Here is a 19,295-nt window from a genome sequence, read left to right on the forward strand (position 1 = left end):
TATCCTCGATGGCAACAATACAATACGTGCCTTGCAACCCTTTCTGTCACTGGGTAAGGACACCGCAAGATTGAACCCAAAGCTAAGCACTTCTCCCATGGCAATAAAGATCAATCTAGTAGGACAAACCAAACTGATAATTCGAAGAGACTTGCAAAGATAACTCAATCATACATAAAAGAATTCAGAGAAGATTCAAATATTATTCATAGATAAACTTGATCATAAACCCACAATTCATCGGATCTTGACAAACACACCGCAAAAAGAGTTTACATCGAATAGATCTCCACAAGAGAGGGGGAGAACATTGTATTGAGATCCAAAAAGAGAGAAGAAGCCATCTAGCTAATAACTATGGACCCGTAGGTTTGTGGTAAACTACTCACACCTCATCGGAGGGGCTATGGTGTTTATGTAGAAGCCCTCCGTGGTTGATTCCCCCTCCGGCAGAACGTCGGCGAAGGCTCCAAGATGAGATCTCGTGGATACAGAAGGTTACGGTGATGGAAATTGTGTTTCGTCTGCCCCCTGGATGTTTTCGGGGTATGTAGGCTTATATAGGAGGAAGAAGTACGTCGGTGGACGCCCGAGGGGCCCATGAGACAGGGGGGCGCGCCCTATAGGGGGGGGCGCCCTCCTATCTCATGGAAGCTTCAGATGCTTCTTGACTTGCACTCCAAGTCCTTTGGATCACGTTCGTTCCAAAAATCACGCTCCCGAAGGTTTTATTCCGTTTGGACTCCGTTTGATATTCCTTTTCTTCGAAATACTGAAATAGGCAAAAAAACAGCGATATGGGATGGGCCCCCGGTTAGTAGGTTAGTCCCAAAAATGATATAAATGTGTAAAATAAAGCCCATAAACATCCAAAAGGGGTAATATAATAGCATGGAACAATCATAAATTATAGATACGTTGGAGACGTATCAAGCATCCCCAAGCTTAATTCCTGCTCGTCCTCGAGTAGGTAAATGATAAAAAGAGAATTTTTGATGTGGAATGCTACCTGGCATAATTCTTAATGTAATTTTCTTTATTGTGGCATGAATGTTCAGATCAAAATGATTCAAAATAAAAGTTCATATTGATAAAAGAAATACTAACACTTCAAGCATACTAATCAAAGTAATCATGTCTTGTCAAAATAACATGGCCAAAGAAAGTTCATCCCTACAAAATCATATAGTTAGGCTATGCTTCATTTTCATCACACAAAGATGTTTCCAACTTCTATACCCCCGATGACAAGCCAAGCAATTGTTTCATACTTAAATAATCTCAAACTTTTTCAACCTTCACGCAATACATGAGCGCAAGCCATGGATGTAGCACTATGGGTGGAATAGAATATGATGATGGGGATTGTGTGGAGAAGACAAAAAAAGGAGAAAGTCTCACATTGACGAGGATAATCAACGGGCTATGGAGATGCCCATCAATTGATGTCAACATGAGGAGTAGGGATTGCCATGCAACAGATGCACTAGAGCTACAAATGAATGCTCAACAAAAGAAAACTAGTGGGTGTGCATCCAACTTGCTTGCTCACGAAGACCTAGGGCATTTGAGGAAGCCCATCGTAGGAATATACAAGCCAAGTTCTATAATGAAAAATTCCCACTAGTAAGAAAAAGACAATTTATGAGACTCACTATATGAAAAACATGGTGCTACTTTGAAGCACAAAATGTGAGACTCACGACATGAAGAACAAGGTGCTACTTTGAAGCGCAAGTCTGGAAAAAGAGATAGTAACATTGCCCTTTTTATTTACTTATTTTTTCTTTTCTTTTTTTTCTTTTTTTTGGGCCTTTCTTTTTTTGGCCTTTCTTCTTTCTTTTTTCTTTTTTTCTTTGGGCAATGCTCTAATAATGATGATCATCACATTTCTATTGATTACAACATATGAATTACAACTCGAAACTAGAACAAGATATGACTCTATACGAATGCCTCCGGCGGTGTACCGGGATGGTGCAATGAATCAAGAGTGACATATATGAAAATAAATGCATGGTGGCTTTGCCACAAATACGATGTCAACTACATGATCATGCAATGGCAATATGACAAAAGTAAAGTATGTGATGATGATGAACGGAATGGTGGAAAGTTGCATGGCAATATATCTCGGAATGGCTATGGAAATGCCATAATAGGTAGCTATGGTGGCTGTTTTGAGGAAGATATAAGGAGGTTTATGTGTGATAGAGTGTATCGTATCACGGGGTTTGGATGCACCGGCGAAGTTTGCACCAACTCTCAAGGTGAGAAAGGGCAATGCACGGTACCGAAGAGGCTAGCAATGGTGGAAAGGTAAAAGTGCGTATAATCCATGGACTCAACATTAGTCAAAAGAACTCATATACTTATTGCAAAAATTTATAAGTCATCAAAAATAAAGTACTACGCGCATGCTCCTAGGGGATAGATTGGTAGGAAAATACCATCGCTCGTCCCCGACCGCCACTCATAAGGATGCACAAGCCAGGTACACTTCATGTTTCAAATTTGTTACACAACTTTAACCATACATGCATGCTACGGGACTTGCTAACTTCAACACAAGCATTCTTTAAATTCATAATCACCCAACTAGCATGACTTTAATATCACTACCTCCATATCTCAAGACAATTATCAAGTATCAAATTGATCATAGCATCCAATTCACTTCCTATGATAGTTTTTATTATACCCAACATGGATGCTCATCATTCTAGGACCAATTTTATAACCATAGCAAATACCATGCTGTTCTAAAAGACTCTCAAAATAATATAAGTGAAGCATGAGAGACTAGCAATTTCTACAAAAATAAGTCACCACCGTGCTCTAAAAGATATAAGTGAAGCACTAGAGCAAAAACTATCAAGCTCAAAAGATATAAGTGAAGCACATAGAGTATTCTAGCAAATTCTAATCAAATAGGCTTCTCACAAAAGGTGTGTACAGCAAGGATGATTGTGGTAAACTAAAAAGCAAAGACTAATATAATACACGATGCTCCAAGCAAAACATATATCATGTGGCGAATAAAAATATAGCTCCAAGTAAAGTTACCAATGAACGAAGACGAAAGAGGGGATGCCTTCCCGGGGCATCCCCAAGCTTAGGCTTTCGGCTATACTTGAATATCTTGGGGTGCCTTGGGCATCCCCAAGCTTAGGCTCTTGCCGCTCCTTATTCCATAGTCCATAAAAGCTTTACCCAAAACTTGAAAACTTCACAAACAATACTCAACTAGAAATCTTATAAGCTCCGTTAGTGAAATAAAACAAAACCAGCACATAAGGTACTGTAATGAACTCATTCTTTATTTATTTTGGTGTTAAACCTACTGTAATCCAATTTCACTATGGTTTATAAACTAATTTACCAGCCATAGATGCATCGAAATAAGCAAACAACACACGAGAAACAGAATCTGCCAAAAACAGAACAGTATGTAGCAATCTGTAACTAACGCAAACTTCTGGAACTCTAGAAATCCTACCTGAGGGAGTCCTGGACTAGGGGGTGTCCGGATAGCCGAACTATCATCATCGGCCGAACTCCAAGACTATGAAGATACAAGATTGAAGACTTCGTCCCGTGTCTGGATGGGACTTTCCTTGGCGTGGAAGGCAAGCTTCGCGATACGGATATGTAGATCTCCTACCATTGTAACCGACTCTGTGTAACCCTAGCCCTCTCCGGTGTCTATATAAACCGGAGGGTTTTAGTCCGTAGGACATAACAACAACAATCATACCATAGGCTAGCTTCTAGGGTTTAGCCTCCTTGATCTCGTGGTAGATCCACTCTTGTACTACCCATATCATCAATATCAATCAAGCAGGAGTAGGGTTTTACCTCCATCGAGAGGGCCCGAACCTGGGTAAAAACATCGTGTCCCTTGTCTCCTGTTACCATCCGCCTAGACGCACAGTTCGGGACCCCCTACCCGAGATCCGCCGGTTTTGACACTGACATTGGTGCTTTCATTGAGAGTTCCTCTGTGTCGTCACTGCTAGGCTTGATGGCTCCTTCGATCATCAACAACGACGCGGTCCAGGGTGAGACTTTTCTCCCCGGACAGATCTTTGTATACTGCGGCTTTGCACTGCGGGCCAATTCGCTTGGCCATCCGGAGTAGATTGAAAGCTACGCCCCTGGCCATCAGGTCAGATTTGGAAGTCTGAACTTCACGGCCGACATCCGCGGAGACTCGATCTTCGATGGATTCGAGCCATAGCCGAGCACGCCGCACTGTCACGATGGGCATGATTTAGCTCTGCTGCCGGACAGTGCCCTGGAGGCCGCACATGAGTCCGCTCCGACCCTTAACTCGGAGCCAGCTGCGCAGATCGAGGACGGGTGGCTAGACACCGCCTCGGGGGCTGCAACCTCTACGGCGATGGAACCAAATACTGACCTTGTTCCTAGTAAAACTCGTGACTCCGAGGTGCCGGACTCCTCGCCGGACTCCGAACCTCCCGCGCCCCCTCCAATCGAATCCGGTTGGGCGCCGATCATGGAGTTCACCACCGCGGATATCTTTCAACACTCACCTTTCGGCGACATCCTGAATTCGCTAAAGTATCTCTCGTTATCAGGAGAGCCCTGGCCGGACTGCGGTTAGGATGGTTGGGATGCGGACGACGAAGAAATTCAAAGCCCGCCACCACCCACTTAGTAGCCACTGTCGACGATCTAACCGACATGCTAGACTTCGACTCCGAAGACATTGACGGTATGGACGATGATGCCGGAGATGACCAAGAACCAGCGCCTACTGGGCACTGGAAAGCCACCTCAACTCATGACGTATACATGGTGGATACACCAAAAGGAAGCGATAACGAGGAACAACGGGACGCGGCGAAGGATAATTCCCCCGAAAAACAACCAAAACGGCGACGCAAGCGCCGCCCGAAGTCCCGCCTCGATAACAACAGCACCCATAATGACCCAGCCGTCGAGCAGGGCAAACCAGTGGACGACGAACATGCAACCAAGCAACCATCCGAACAGGATGAATTGGACAAGCAACCCATCCCCGGCGAAAACAACAGTCCAGACGATCTCACGCCGGACACATCACCGGAGCATAATTACCTTCACAAAAGGCTCGTCGCCACTGCAAGAAGTTTGAAGAAGCAGAAGCGGAAGCTCAAAACAGCGGAAGACGTACTCAGAATGAGATGGAGCAAAGTACTCAAGACCGCAGATAAATACGGCAATAGTCACCAAGCAAAGAGCTACCCGAAGCGCAAGCTGTTGCCCGAATTCGACGAGGAGGCCGTAGAGCCCCCACAATCAAAAAGCAAAGAGGCCGCCTGGCCAGATAGACGACCAGACGACAGGCTAAGAGCGGCAAGCGGCGCCACACACAAACCGGCACATGATAAACATAAAGATCCTCGCAAAAAGGACGGCCCGGTCAGGTCCATTTATGGGCCAAAAAAGAGGGCTCCAGGAAGCAACACAACACGCCGAGTGTTCGAAGATAACGGCACACCTAAATACAGGGGCGCCGCACACCCACTATGTTTCACCAATGAGGTACTGGATCATGAATTTCCAGCGGGATTCAAACCCGTAAACATAGAGGCATATGGCGGAACAACAGACCCCGGAGTCTGGATTGAGGATTACATCCTACACATACATATGGCTAGAGGAGACGATCTCCATGCCATAAAATACCTACCCCTCAAGCTCAAAGGGCCAGCTCGGCATTGGCTCAAAAGCCTCCCAGAAAATACCATTGGAAGTTGGGAAGAGCTCGAGGATGCGTTTCAAGCAAATTTCCAGGGGACTTATGTCCGCCCTCCGGATGCAGACGATTTAAGTCACATAACTCAACAGCCCGGAGAGTCAGCACACAAATTCTGGAACAGGTTCCTCACCAAAAAGAACCAAATAGTCGACTGTCCGGACGCCGAAGCCCTAGCAGCCTTTAAACATAACGTCCGAGACGAATGGATCGCCAAACACCTTGGCCAGGAAAAACAAAGAACAATGACCGCGCTAACAAGCCTCATGACCCGCTTTTGCGTGGGGGAAGATAGCTGGCTGGCAAGATGCAGCTCCAGCGACCAGAGTACATCCGAGGTCAGGGATGGAAATGGGAAATCACGACGTAGAAAAGATCAGCGCCGGAATAAGGAAAATGGCCTAAAGAGCACGGCGGTCAACGCCGGGTTCAAAAGCTCTCGGACGAACAGCAAAACACTGCCTCTTAAGGACAACAGTGACGAGCTATCCAACCTAAACAAAATTCTGGATAGGATATGTCAAATCCACAGTACCCCCGGGAAGCCTGCAAACCATACCCACCGAGATTGTTGGGTCTTCAAACAGTCCGGCCACCTTAACATCGAACATAAGGGGCTCGACACACCAAGCAAAGACGATGACGAACCCCACAAGCAGAGCGCCGGAAAACAAAAGACTTTCCCACAAGAAGTCAAAACAGTGAACTCACTTCATGTGACAACACGGAAAAATATTGCGGCACCTACTAAAGTACGCGTCGCACGGTCCACCCTAGCGGAGTCCCGAAATTGGACGTCAAAACCAATTACTTTCGACCATCGGGATTACTATAGAAGTATTCGAAACGCAGGAGGGACCGCTCTGATATTGGAACCTATAATTGACGGACTGCAATTCACACATGTCTTGATGGATGGCGGCAGTGACATAAACCTGCTGTACCAGGACACCATCCGCAGAATGGGGATAGACCCTACCAAAATTCGCCATAGCAGCACTTCCTTTGAAGGAGTGACGCCCGGCCCTTATGCCAAATGCACGGGCTCCTTACTACTAGAAGTTGTGTTCGGTTCATCCGACAACTTCCGTCGCGAAAAGCTAATCTTCCATATCGCCCCATTTAAAAGTAACCAACATGCACTATTGGGACGCGAAGCTTTCGCCCGCTTTAACGCAATACCTCATTATGCGTCTCTTACACTTAAAATGCCCGGTCCACGCGGCATCATCTCATTAAAAGGTAACTTCGAGTGTTTCTCGACCACGGAAGAACGTGAGACTGCCTTGACAGCCACACGCTAATCCAGCCTTGCTAATCAAAGCCCATAAAAAATAGGTCATTCAGACCCCGGACACGGTTAGGCGAGTCCGGCATAAATAAACTAGGGACTTCCTAGCCGCATACCCCTTTATAAGGGGCTGCGTGCATAAACAATGAGAGCCAATAAAGCTCAACTTTATTCATTTTTTAAAATCGTACTCTGTTTTAAACACATTTTTTGCACGATATTTTTCCAAACTAAGTTCTTCTCTTTTACAGATGAACAGCATGCTACACCCGTCCAGGATACAGCACAACGGAGACATAGGCGCGGGCGTGCAGCAGTGACCCGTTGCAAGGATTCTTTTCAGATTAAGACCCTGCGTAAACCTTTCTTACTATCTCTTGTTGATACACATCCCCTGGTTTCCTATCACAACCGAGGAGGATGCTGGCATTTTGGCATCGGCCGCGTCAGAAGTTTTCGCCGTACCTGGACACTAGGGGCTTAGGGCATTGTTCTGCCCGTTATCATAAAGACCGAATACCTTAGGGAGTGTTCGGTGTCTCGAGTTAGGCCTTATATGCATCAGCTCCGAGTCATGTCTTGGTCAAATGTTGGGTTTGCCCGGCTCCTGTGTTTTGCTGCCTTACGTTCCGTATCATCGGCTAACGCGGCACCAGGAGAACTACTGTGATTGTGCCCCGGTTCGGCTTGGCGAGCACCTCAGTAGAGAAAGCCGAAAACTGACTGTCATGCTATAGCGAGAGACTGGTCAACCACTCGATCGACTACCGGAATGTCTAGAATTCCTCCGCTTTGACGAAGGACCGTTTCCCGATCAGGCACATACGCGCCCCAAATTCGGAGAGTGCGGTGGCCCTAGGGGCTATATCGTAGCCCCACCTTCAAACTCCTATGGCTAAGTGAAAGTGATAAAGCATTATAGTCCGGTTGCCTAGTTTGCTACGCTACCACCTCCTTCACAGGACCAAGACGTTGGATTAAGTGTGAAAATGCGCCATTTTGCAAACACCCCCGCACCATGTGCGTGGGGGCTGAAGCCGAAGACTGCCATCTTTCAGGTTATATACACATATACATTAACGGCCGCACATGAGATATTTCAATACTTGAACGCACAAGTATAAAAAGCTCTTATATTATAAATATGGTTTTACAAATCATACATGTCATTTGAACATAACATCTTTCGAGCACTGCGACTCTATTAAACGAGCGCCCTGCAGGACTTCCCCAAAATAGTGCTCAGCGGGTAACCGGCTTTTGTCCGAACCCCGGGATGCAACAGCGGTGGCATCCATCTCCGCCCAGTATGTCTTAACACGGGCGAGAGCCATCCGTACACCCTCTATGCATGCTGACCGCTTCATCGCCTTGATATGCGGCACCGCCCCAAGGAATTGCTGCAATAAGCCGAAATAACTCTTCTGCTTGGGCCTTTCCGGCCACAGATGAGCCACCACATCCGTCATGGCAAATTCAGACAATCTATTCAGCTCAGCCCACTCAGCCAACCGATCGGTTAACGGAAGGGGATGCTCCGGACTATGGAATTGAGACCAAAAAAGCTCTTCCATCTCGTGATCCTTTTGGCTTCGGAAGTGTACGACTGCGTCCGCCGCACTCGCCGCCAAATCCAGATGAGGATCCTCCGCACCCCACAGCTGGCCCAACTGAGCATACTTCTGATCCGTGAACTTCCTGTGCAGCAAAAAGGGCTTTCCAGACGCAGCTCCTCCTTTATAGCCCTCATTGCAGAACGGGCATCCTTGGCCTCGGCGGTGGCCTTCTTGAGGCCCTCTTTCCCCGCTCAGCGTTCTCTTTCAAGAACCTCATAGCGGTCGGTAGCATCCTTCAGCTCCACGACCATTTTGGCCATCTCCTCCCTGCTTCAGCTGTGAGCAGCCTTTTCGGCGTTTAGCTCTTCGGCTGCCTTCAAGGCAGCCGCATCACTCCTTCTGGCCTGCTCCTTGGCTCGAGCAAGCTCTGCCCGAAGGTCTTCCACCCCAGCGGCACCATCTGCATTAAGCATACATGTTGTAAGGAATGGGCATTAGCTCCCTTACTAGGTGACCATGGAGAAACAACCTGCCTTGTGACTCGTCAAGTTGTTTATTGACCAGCGCGATGTCCGCATCCGCAACGTCGAGTTGCCGCTTCGCTCGGCAACTCTATCAGTCCGGCTGGCCACCGGACGATCCTCCACCTGCATAGGAAAGGCGAGAATTTACAACTGAGATTATGATCCTCGGCACGTTGTCGCTTTCGACAACATACCGAGTCTCAGGGGCTACTATCTATACAAGGCGCACTCTATGTGCAAAACTGTCAAAAGGTATGCCATTTTTACGTACCTCAAACCCCGTCAGTAAACTTCTGATGGCCTCGTGCAACCCGCTCTCAGCGGATGAAATCCTTTCAATCACCATACTCATTAAAGTATGGTGATCTTCTGAGATAGACACCCTCTCAAGCAGATCCTTTAGCTCCCCCGGTCGCACACTAGTTGGTGCCGAACTCTCCGGCCCCGCCGGACTCGGGGAGACCCTCTGCGATGACACCTCAGGGTCGTCCGCCCCGCCTGACGGCGCGGCAGATGGAGGCGTCTCGCTCTCCATCATCTCCGGACAAAGATCCCCCAAAGATGAGCTCAGCTGAGAAGGGCGGAGATCTGAACTACAAGGTAAAAGCTTCAGTTATCCTCAAAAATAAAAACAGGGATGTTCCTTATTACAAAACTCCCCTTTTTCTACTCACGGCTCGCTGGAGGGCTGATTCCCTTGGGGAGATGGTGCGGCCGGGGCTTCTCCTAGCGCAGGACCCCCTGGTGAAGATTTCTTCCCCCGCTTTGAGGCCTTGACCTCCGGATCTTCGGAAGTAGTCCTCTTCTCCCCTGGAAGGAGGGATTCTCGATCCCCCCTTTCTTAAGAGCCTCCTCAGTAGAGGCGGTAATTATCCTGTTTTCCCCTTCGCCCTCATCTAAGGGCGCAACCTCCAGCATCTTGACTAACACCGGATCCGGCATGGTCTCTGGGAGGGGGGGCCGGACACCGTATCAGTTTTGCTTGCGCTATCCACTCCTGTCCAAGGGATAGCTGGTTAAAAGGCAAATCCATGATAAACAAATGGACGATATGTCCAGACACAGGGTTACTTACTTGAGTATCCGGGCGATTGCAGCTTAGGCCGGCGTCCTCGGTCAAGTCCGGACACATCTCTTGTGATCCGAAGAACAGTTTGTACATCTCCACGGGTGTCGTACCCATGAAGTGTTGGAGAGCTCGTGGTCCCTCCGGATTGAATTCCCACAGGCAGAGGGGGCAACGTTTGCAGGGCAGAAGACGCCGAATTAGCATAACCTGCGTCACTACGACCAGATTGATCTCCCTCTCTTGGAGGTCTCGAATCCGGCCCTGCAATAGGGGTACGTCCTTGGACGGCCCCCAGTCAAGCCCTTTGTTGACCCATGACGTCAGCCGTTGTGGAGGGCCCGAGCGAAAGACGGGCGGCGGCCTCTGCCTGCTACCCCTGGGGGCGGTGATATAGAACCACTCCTGTTGCCACAACCCGAGCTCCTCCTGAAAGGAGCCCTCGGGCCATGGAGCATCGGCCCTCTTGCTTATAACCGCCCCGCCGCACTCTGCCTGACGCCCCTCAATCATCTTCGGCTCCACGTTGAAGGTTTTGAGCCACAAACCGAAGTGAGGGGTAGTGAGGAGGAAGGCTTCGCAGACGACAATAAATGATGAGATATGGAGGATGGACTCCGGAGCCAAGTCGTGGAATTCCAACCCATAGTAAAACATTAGCCCCCTCACAAAGGGATCCATCGGGAAGCCTAAACCCCGACGGAGGTGAGACACGAACACGACGCTCTCGCCTGGCTCGGGAGTAGGAATGACCTGCCCTTGGGCAGGCAACCTATGCGAAATCTCGTAGGTTAAGTACCTGGTTTCTCTCAGCTTTAGCAAGTCCTCTTCCGTGACGGAGGAAGGCATCCACCGGCCCTGCAGGTCGGAGCCGGACATTGTCGAAGGTCCGAAGCGCTCGAATCTGGAGCCCTGAGCGTTGGAACTCGGGGCGAGGGGCGGATTCAATTGAGGATTGAAGAAAAGGAACGAGCCTAGGTCTCATTATAAAGAGGGAGAATATCAATAGCCGTCCCCGTGACCGTTTGGAACTTGCCTTTGATGGAGGGGGCGTGGCAGCGGGCGCGGTTGGGTTATCCACGTCCGTATTGATGGGAATCCCGGAATAAGGGGAACACGATCTCTGCTTCGACAAGACGTGCCAAGGAAACCGCTTCGCTAAACGCGCTGAGGTGGTATAATAAAAACGATTCAAGTAAAGGCTTGGTTGTGGTGTGACGTCACGCCATAGAATATGTCAGCAAATTGAACTTGTGTAAATATTATTCTCTCTATGGTGGTATGTGGAATTTATTTTACAGAGACGGACACTATCCAGGTGTTCACTATCTTCTATGAATTATTCGGAGGAGGAACCCGCCTTGCAATGCCGAAGACAATATGCGCGCCGGACTCGTCGTCATTGAAGCCTGGTTCAGGGGCTACTGAGGGAGTCCTGGACTAGGGGGTGTCCGGATAGCCGAACTATCATCATCGGCCGGACTCCAAGACTATGAAGATACAAGATTGAAGACTTTGTCCCGTGTCCGGATGGGACTTTCCTTGGCGTGGAAGGCAAGCTTGGCGATACGGATATGTAGATCTCCTACCATTGTAACCGACTCTGTGTAACCCTAGCCCTCTCCGGTGTCTATATAAACCGGAGGGTTTTAGTCCGTAGGACATAACAACAACAATCATACCATAGGCTAGCTTCTAGGGTTTAGCCTCCTTGATCTCGTGGTAGATCCACTCTTGTACTACCCATATCATCAATATCAATCAACCAGGAGTAGGGTTTTACCTCCATCGAGAGGGCCCGAACCTGGGTAAAAACATCGTGTCCCTTGTCTCCTGTTACCATCCGCCTAGACGCACAGTTCGGGACCCCCTACCCGAGATCCGCCGGTTTTGACACCGACACTACCAAAAAAGGAAATCCTGGAAAATTTGTTTATTGATCAGCAGTAAAAAGAATCAACACAAAAGCACGTTTCTGTGATTTAACAAAATTATATTCGTGCGCGCAAAGTTTCTGTTTTTCAGCAGAATCAAATCAACTATCATCATAGGTTATCCTATAGGTTCTACTTGGCACAAACACTACTTAAAAGATAAAAACACATCTAAACAGAAGGTAGATGCAAGATTTATTACTAAACAGAAGCAAAAACAAAAAACACAAAGAAAATTGGGTGCCTCCCAACTAGCACTATCATTTAACGCCCCTAGCTAGGCATAAAAGCAAAGATAGATCTAACGAGTGCCATCTTTGGCACTAAATTCATAAGTGGCCCGCATGATAGATTCATAAGGTAATTTGACTTTCTTTCTTGGAAAGTGCTCCATGCCTTTCTTTAATGCAAATTGGAATCTAATATTCCCTTCCTTCATATCAATAATCGCACCAATCGTTCTAAGGAAAGGTCTACCAAGAATAATAGGGCAAGAAAGATTGCAATCTATATCAAGAACGACAAAATCCACGGGCACCAAATTTCTATTTGCAACAATGATAACATCATTGATCCTTCCCATAGGCTTTTTAATGGTGGAATCTGCAAGGTGCAAATTTAAAGAGCAATCATCAAGATCATGGAAACCTAGAATATCACATAAAGTTTTCAGAATCGTGGAAACACTAGCACCCAAATCACACAAAGCAAAACACTCATGATCTTCAATTCTAATCTTTATAGTATGTTCCCACTCATCATTAAGTTTTCTAGGTATAGAAACTTAAACATTAAGTTTTTCATCATAAGATTGCATCAAGGTATCAACAATATGTTTGGTAAAAGCTTTATTTTGACTATAAGCATGAGGGGAATTAATAACGGATTGCAACAAGGAAATACAACCTTCTAAAGAACAATTATCATAATCAAAATCCTTGAAATCCGAGATAGTGGGTTCAATGATGTTATCATTGTTGCAAATAGAAATTTGGGATTGGAGAGGTCACAACTTTTATCAAATTTAGCATCAAGATCTAAAAACTCTGAATTCTTGGGACGCCTTCTAGGTAAAGTTGACTCATCATCAGTCCCATAATTATCAAGATTCATATTGCAAAACATAGATCTAATAGGAGACGCATCAATAACTTTAAGGTCCTCATCATTATTTTCATGGAAACTAGAAGAACACGCTTTTATAAAGCTATCCTTTTTAGCATGCAATCTAGTGGTTCTTTCCTTGCACTCATCAATGGAAATTCTCATGGCTTTGAGAGACTCATTGATATCATGCTTAGGAGTAGAAGATCTAAGTTTAAGAGAATAAACATCAAGCAAAAGTCTATCAATGTTCCTAGCCAAATCATCAACTTTGAGCAATTTTTATTCAAGCAAGGCATTAAAATTCTTTTGAGAAATCAAAAATTCTTTCACACTATTCTCAAAATCAGAGGGCATCTTATTAAAATTACCATAAGAATTATTGTAGGAATTTCCATAATTATTAGAGGAATTACTAGGGAACGATCTAGCATTAAAGTTTCCTCTATAAGCATTGTTTCCAAAACTATTCCTACCAACAAAATTCACATCCATAGATTCATTATTATTCTCAATCAAAGAAGACAAAGGGATATCATTGGGATCAAGAGGAGTATTTTTAGTAGCAAAAAACTTCATAAGTTCATCCATCTTCCCACTCAAAACATCGATTTCTTCTATAGCATGCACCTTTTTACTAGAAGATCTTTCGGTGTGCCATTAAGAATAATTAGCCATAATTTTATCAAGAAGTTTTGTAGCATCTCCTAACGTGATTTCCATAAACGTGCCTCCCGCAGCCGAATCTAAGAGATTTCTAGAAGCAAAGTTCAAACCGGCATAAAATTTTTGTATGATCATCCATAAATTCAAACCATGAGTAGGGAAATTGCGAAGCATCAATTTCATTCTTTACCAAGATTGGGCAACATGCCCATGATCAAGTTGTTTAAAATTCATAATATCATTCCTAAGAGTAATAATCTTAGCGGGAGGAAAATACTTAGAGATAAAAGCATCTTTGCACTTGTTCCAAGAATCAATACTATTTTTAGGCAAAGACGAAAACCAAACTTTAGCACGATCTCTAAGTGAAAACGGAAATAACTTCAATTTGACAATATTGTTATCTGTATCTTTCTTCTTTTGCATATCACACAAATCAACAAAGTTGTTTAGATGAGTAGCGGCATCTTCACTAGGAAGGCCGGCGAATTGATCCTTCATAACAAGATTCAGCAAAGCAGTATTGATTTCACAAGACTCAACATCATTAAGAGGAGCAATCGGAGTACTAAGGAAATCATTGTTATTGGTATTCGAGAAATCACACAATTTGGTATTATCTTGTGCCATGGCAACAAGTAATCCAACACACAAGCAAACAGAAAAAGGCAAGCGAAAAGAGAGGGGAAGATTGGGAAAGAGAGGGCGAATAAAACGGCAAGGGTGAAGTGGGGGGGGAGGAAAACGAGAGGAAAATGGCAAATAATGTAAATGCGAGGGAGATGAGTTTGTGATGGGTACTTGGTATGTCTTGACTTGAGCGAAGACCTGCCCGGCAACGGCCAGAAATCCTTCTTGCTACGTCTTGAGCTTGCGTTAGTTTTCCTCGAAGAGGAGAGGGTGATGCAGCAATAGTAGCGTAAGTATTTCCCTTAGTTTTTGAGAACCAAGGTATCAATCCAGTAGGAGGCTCCTCAAAACTCCCACGCACCTACACAAACAAACAAAGAACTCGCAACCAACACAATAAAGGGGTTGCCAATCCCTTCACGCCCACTTGCGAAAGTGAGATCTAATAAAGATAGAAAGATAAGACAAATATATTTTTGGTATTTTATAATATAGATGCAAAAAGTAAAGATGAAAATAAAAGTAAATTGAAAGCAAATATGATAAGAGATAGACCCGGGGGCCATAGGTTTCACTAGTGGCTTCTCTCAAGATAGCATAAGTATTACGGTGGGTGAACTAATTATTGTCAAGCAATTGATAGAAAAGCGAATAATTATGAGATTATCTAGGCATGATCATGTATATAGGCATCACGTCCGTGACAAGTAGACCGACTCCTGCCTGCATCTATTACTATTACTCCACACATCGACCGACTCCTGCCTGCATCTAGAGTATTAAGTTCATAAGAACGGAGTAATGCATTAAGCAAGATGACATGATGTAGAGGGATAAACTCAAGCAATATGATATAAACCCCATCTTGTTATCCTCGATGCAACAATACAATACGTGCCTTGCAACCCTTTCTGTCACTGGGTAAGGACACCGCAAGATTGAACCCAAAGCTAAGCACTTCTCCCATGGCAAGAAAGATCAATCTAGTAGGCCAAACCAAACTGATAATTCGAAGAGACTTACAAAGATAACTCAATCATACATAAAAGAATTCAGAGAAGATTCAAATATTATTCATAGATAAACTTGATCATAAACCCACAATTCATCGGATCTCAACAAACACACCGCAAAAAGAGTTTACATCGAATAGATCTCCACAAGAGAGGGGGAGAACATTGTATTGAGATCCAAAAAGAGAGAAGAAGCCATCTAGATAATAACTATGGACCCGTAGGTCTGTGGTAAACTACTCACAACTCATCGGAGGGGCTATGGTGTTTATGTAGAAGCCCTCCGTGGTTGATTCCCCCTCCGGCAGAACATCGGCGAAGGCTCCAAGATGAGATCTCGTGGATACAGAAGGTTACGGTGATGGAAATTGTGTTTCGTCTGCCCCCTGAATGTTTTCGGGGTACGTAGGCTTATATAGGAGGAAGAAGTACGTCGGTGGACGCCCGAGGGGCCCACGAGACAGGGGGGCACGCCCTATAGGGGGGCGCCCTCCTATCTGGTGGAAGCTTCGGCTGCTTCTTGACTTGCACTCCAAGTCCTCTGGATCACGTTCGTTCCAGAAATCACGCTCCCGAAGGTTTTATTCCATTTGGACTCCGTTTGATATTCCTTTTCTTCTAAATACTGAAATAGGAGAAAAAACAGCAATATGGGCTGGGCCTTCAGTTACTAGGTTAGTCCCAAAAATGATATAAATGTGTAAAATAAGCCCGTAAACATCCAAAAGGGGTAATATAATAGCATGGAACAATCAAAAATTATAGATACGTCGGAGACGTATCAGGTCCCTGATACGTCTCCAACGTATCTATAATTTATGAAGTATTCATGCCATGTTTATAACAATTTTATATGGTTTTGGTACGATTTGATTAGAACTAACCTGGTCTGACGTTGTTTTCAGCAGAACTTCCGTGGTGTCGTTTTTTCTGCAGAAATAGAAGTTCTCAGAATGGGCTGAAAATTTACGGTGATTTTTTGTGGACCAAAGGAGATCCCCGAAGCTTCGTGGGAGGACCAGAAGAATCACGAGGACACGACAAGCTTGATAGGCACGCCCTACCCCCCAGGGACAGGCGACCGGGCTTGTCGCTGCCTCGTGGACCCCCTTGGCGTAGACCGATGCCGAAAATTCCTATCAATACCTGAAACATTGAAAAGAACCCTAGATGATAAGTTCCGGCGCCACAAGCCTCTGTATCCATGAAAACTCAACCCGGACACCGTTCCGGCACCCTGCTGAGGGAGTCCTGGACTAGGGGGTGTCCGGATAGCCGAACTATCATCATCGGCCGGACTCCAAGACTATGAAGATACAAGATTGAAGACTTCGTCCCGTGTCCGGATGGGACTTTCCTTGGCGTGGAAGGCAAGCTTGGCAATACGAATATGTAGATCTCCTACCATTGTAACCGACTCTGTGTAACCCTAGCCCTCTCCGGTGTCTATATAAACCAGAGGGTTTTAGTCCGTAGAACAACAATCATACCATAGGCTAGCTTCTAGGGTTTAGCCTCCTTGATCTCGTGGTAGATCCACTCTTGTACTACCCATATCATCAATATCAATCAAGCAGGAGTAGGGTTTTACCTCCATCGAGAGGGCTCGAACCTGGGTAAAAACAGTGTGTCCCTTGTCTCCTGTTACCATCCGCCTAGACGCACAGTTCGGGACCCCCTACCCGAGATCCGCCGGTTTTGACACCGACACCTGCCATAGGGGGAAATCATCACCGGAGGCCATCTTCATCATCCTGACGGCCACCATGATGAGGAGGGAGTTGTTCACCCTCGGGGCTAAGGGTATGTACTAGTAGCTATGTGTTTGATCTCTCTCTCTCTCTCTCTCTCTCTCTCTATCTATCTATCTCTCTTGTGTTCTTGATTTGGCACGATCTTGATGTACCGTGAGCTTTGTTAATATATTTGGAGCTTATGGTGTTCTTCCCTCTCTACCTTCTTGTGATGAATTGAATCTTTTCCTTTGAGGTTTTGTCATGTCGGATTGAATCATTTGGATGTGAGAGCAATTGATGTATGTCTTGCAACGGGATATCCGTGGTGACAATGGGATGTTCTATTGATTCACTTGATGTATGTTTCGGTTATCAACTTATGGATTCCCGTGATGACATTGGGGTCATCTATGCATAGGGGTTGATACGTGTTTTCATATTCCTATCTTTGGTAGAAATCTTGGGGTACTCTTTGAAGTTCTTTGTGTTTGTTTGAATATTATGAATCTGAACTTGTTTGATGCATATCATATAATCAACTCACAGATAGTTGTGGTGACATTGGAGTATCTAGGTGACATTAGAGTTGGTTGATGAGTATCATATGGTGTTATTTTAGTACAAACTCTAGGGCTGTTTGTGACACTTATATGAATAGCTCAATGGATTGATAGAAAAGAATAACTTTGAGGTGATTTTGTACCCTACAAACAATTTCATCTTATGTTCTTCGTGATAGGAACTTTGGAGTGATTCTTTGTTGCACGTTGAGGGGTTGTTATATGATCCAATTATGTTATCATTGTTGAGAGAATTTGCACTAGTAAAATTATGAACCCTAGGCCTTGTTTTCAAGCATTGCAATACCGTTTTTGCTCACTTTTGTTACTAGTTACCTTGCTGTTTTTATATTTTTAGATTACAAAAACCTATATCTACTATCCATATTACACTTGTATCACCATCTCTTTGCTGAACTAGTGCACCTATACAATTTACCATTGTATTGGGTGTGTTGGGGACACAAGAGACTCTTTGTTATTTGGTTGCAGGGTTGTTTGAGAGAGACCATCTTCGTCCTACGCCTCCCACGGATTGATAAATCTTAGATCATCCACTTGAGGGAAATTTGCTACTGTCCTACAAAACTCTGCGCTTGGAGGCCCAACACGAGTCTACAAGAACAAGTTGTGTAGTAGACATCAAGCTCTTTTCTGCCGCCATTGCCGGGAAGGTGAGTTCTTGAAGGTATATCGTTAGATCTTGCAATCGAATCTTTTTGTTTCTTGTTTTATCAATAGTTTGGTTTTATCAAAGAAAACTACAAACAATGGAATTTAGGTTGCCTCATAGTATTCATCTTTATAATGTCTTTCGTGAAAATGATGGAAAGAAAACTGTGCCCAATTGATAGATGAAGAATTCAATAAAATGTTTGGCATAAAATCTTTGAATGATGAGCATGATTGCATTGTAGATAGTATGATATCTTTGAATATCCATGATGCTAATGATATGCAAAGCTACATGTTTGCGGATGCTATGTTTGATGAATATGATATTTTTAGTCTCCCAAGTTTTGATGAGAAAATTATTATGATGATAGCATGCCTCCTATTTATGATGATTATATTGATGAAAGTGGGTTTGGAAGAGTGTCAACTCTTGGTAATTATGATCCCACTATTTTGGAGGGCGTTGAATCTTATTGTAATAATTATGAAAGTGGATTTGGAGAGGTCATGACTTTATTTAATGATGAATCCAGTATTTTTGAAGAGGTTTCAATTGATTATGACAACAAAGTTGCTATCTATGATGATTATTGTGATGACATGTATGCTATAAAGAGTAATGATAAACATGAAACTTGTCATGATTTTAATGTTCAATTTGATTATGTCAATCAAGTGTCTCATGATAGTTATTTTGTTGAGTTTGCTCCCACTACTATTCGTGAGAATAATTTTGCTTATGTGGAGAGTAATAAAATTTCTATGCGTATGGATAA

The sequence above is a fragment of the Triticum dicoccoides genome, chromosome 1B, assembly GCF_002162155.2.
Source record: "Triticum dicoccoides isolate Atlit2015 ecotype Zavitan chromosome 1B, WEW_v2.0, whole genome shotgun sequence".
NCBI lineage: Eukaryota > Viridiplantae > Streptophyta > Magnoliopsida > Poales > Poaceae > Triticum > Triticum dicoccoides.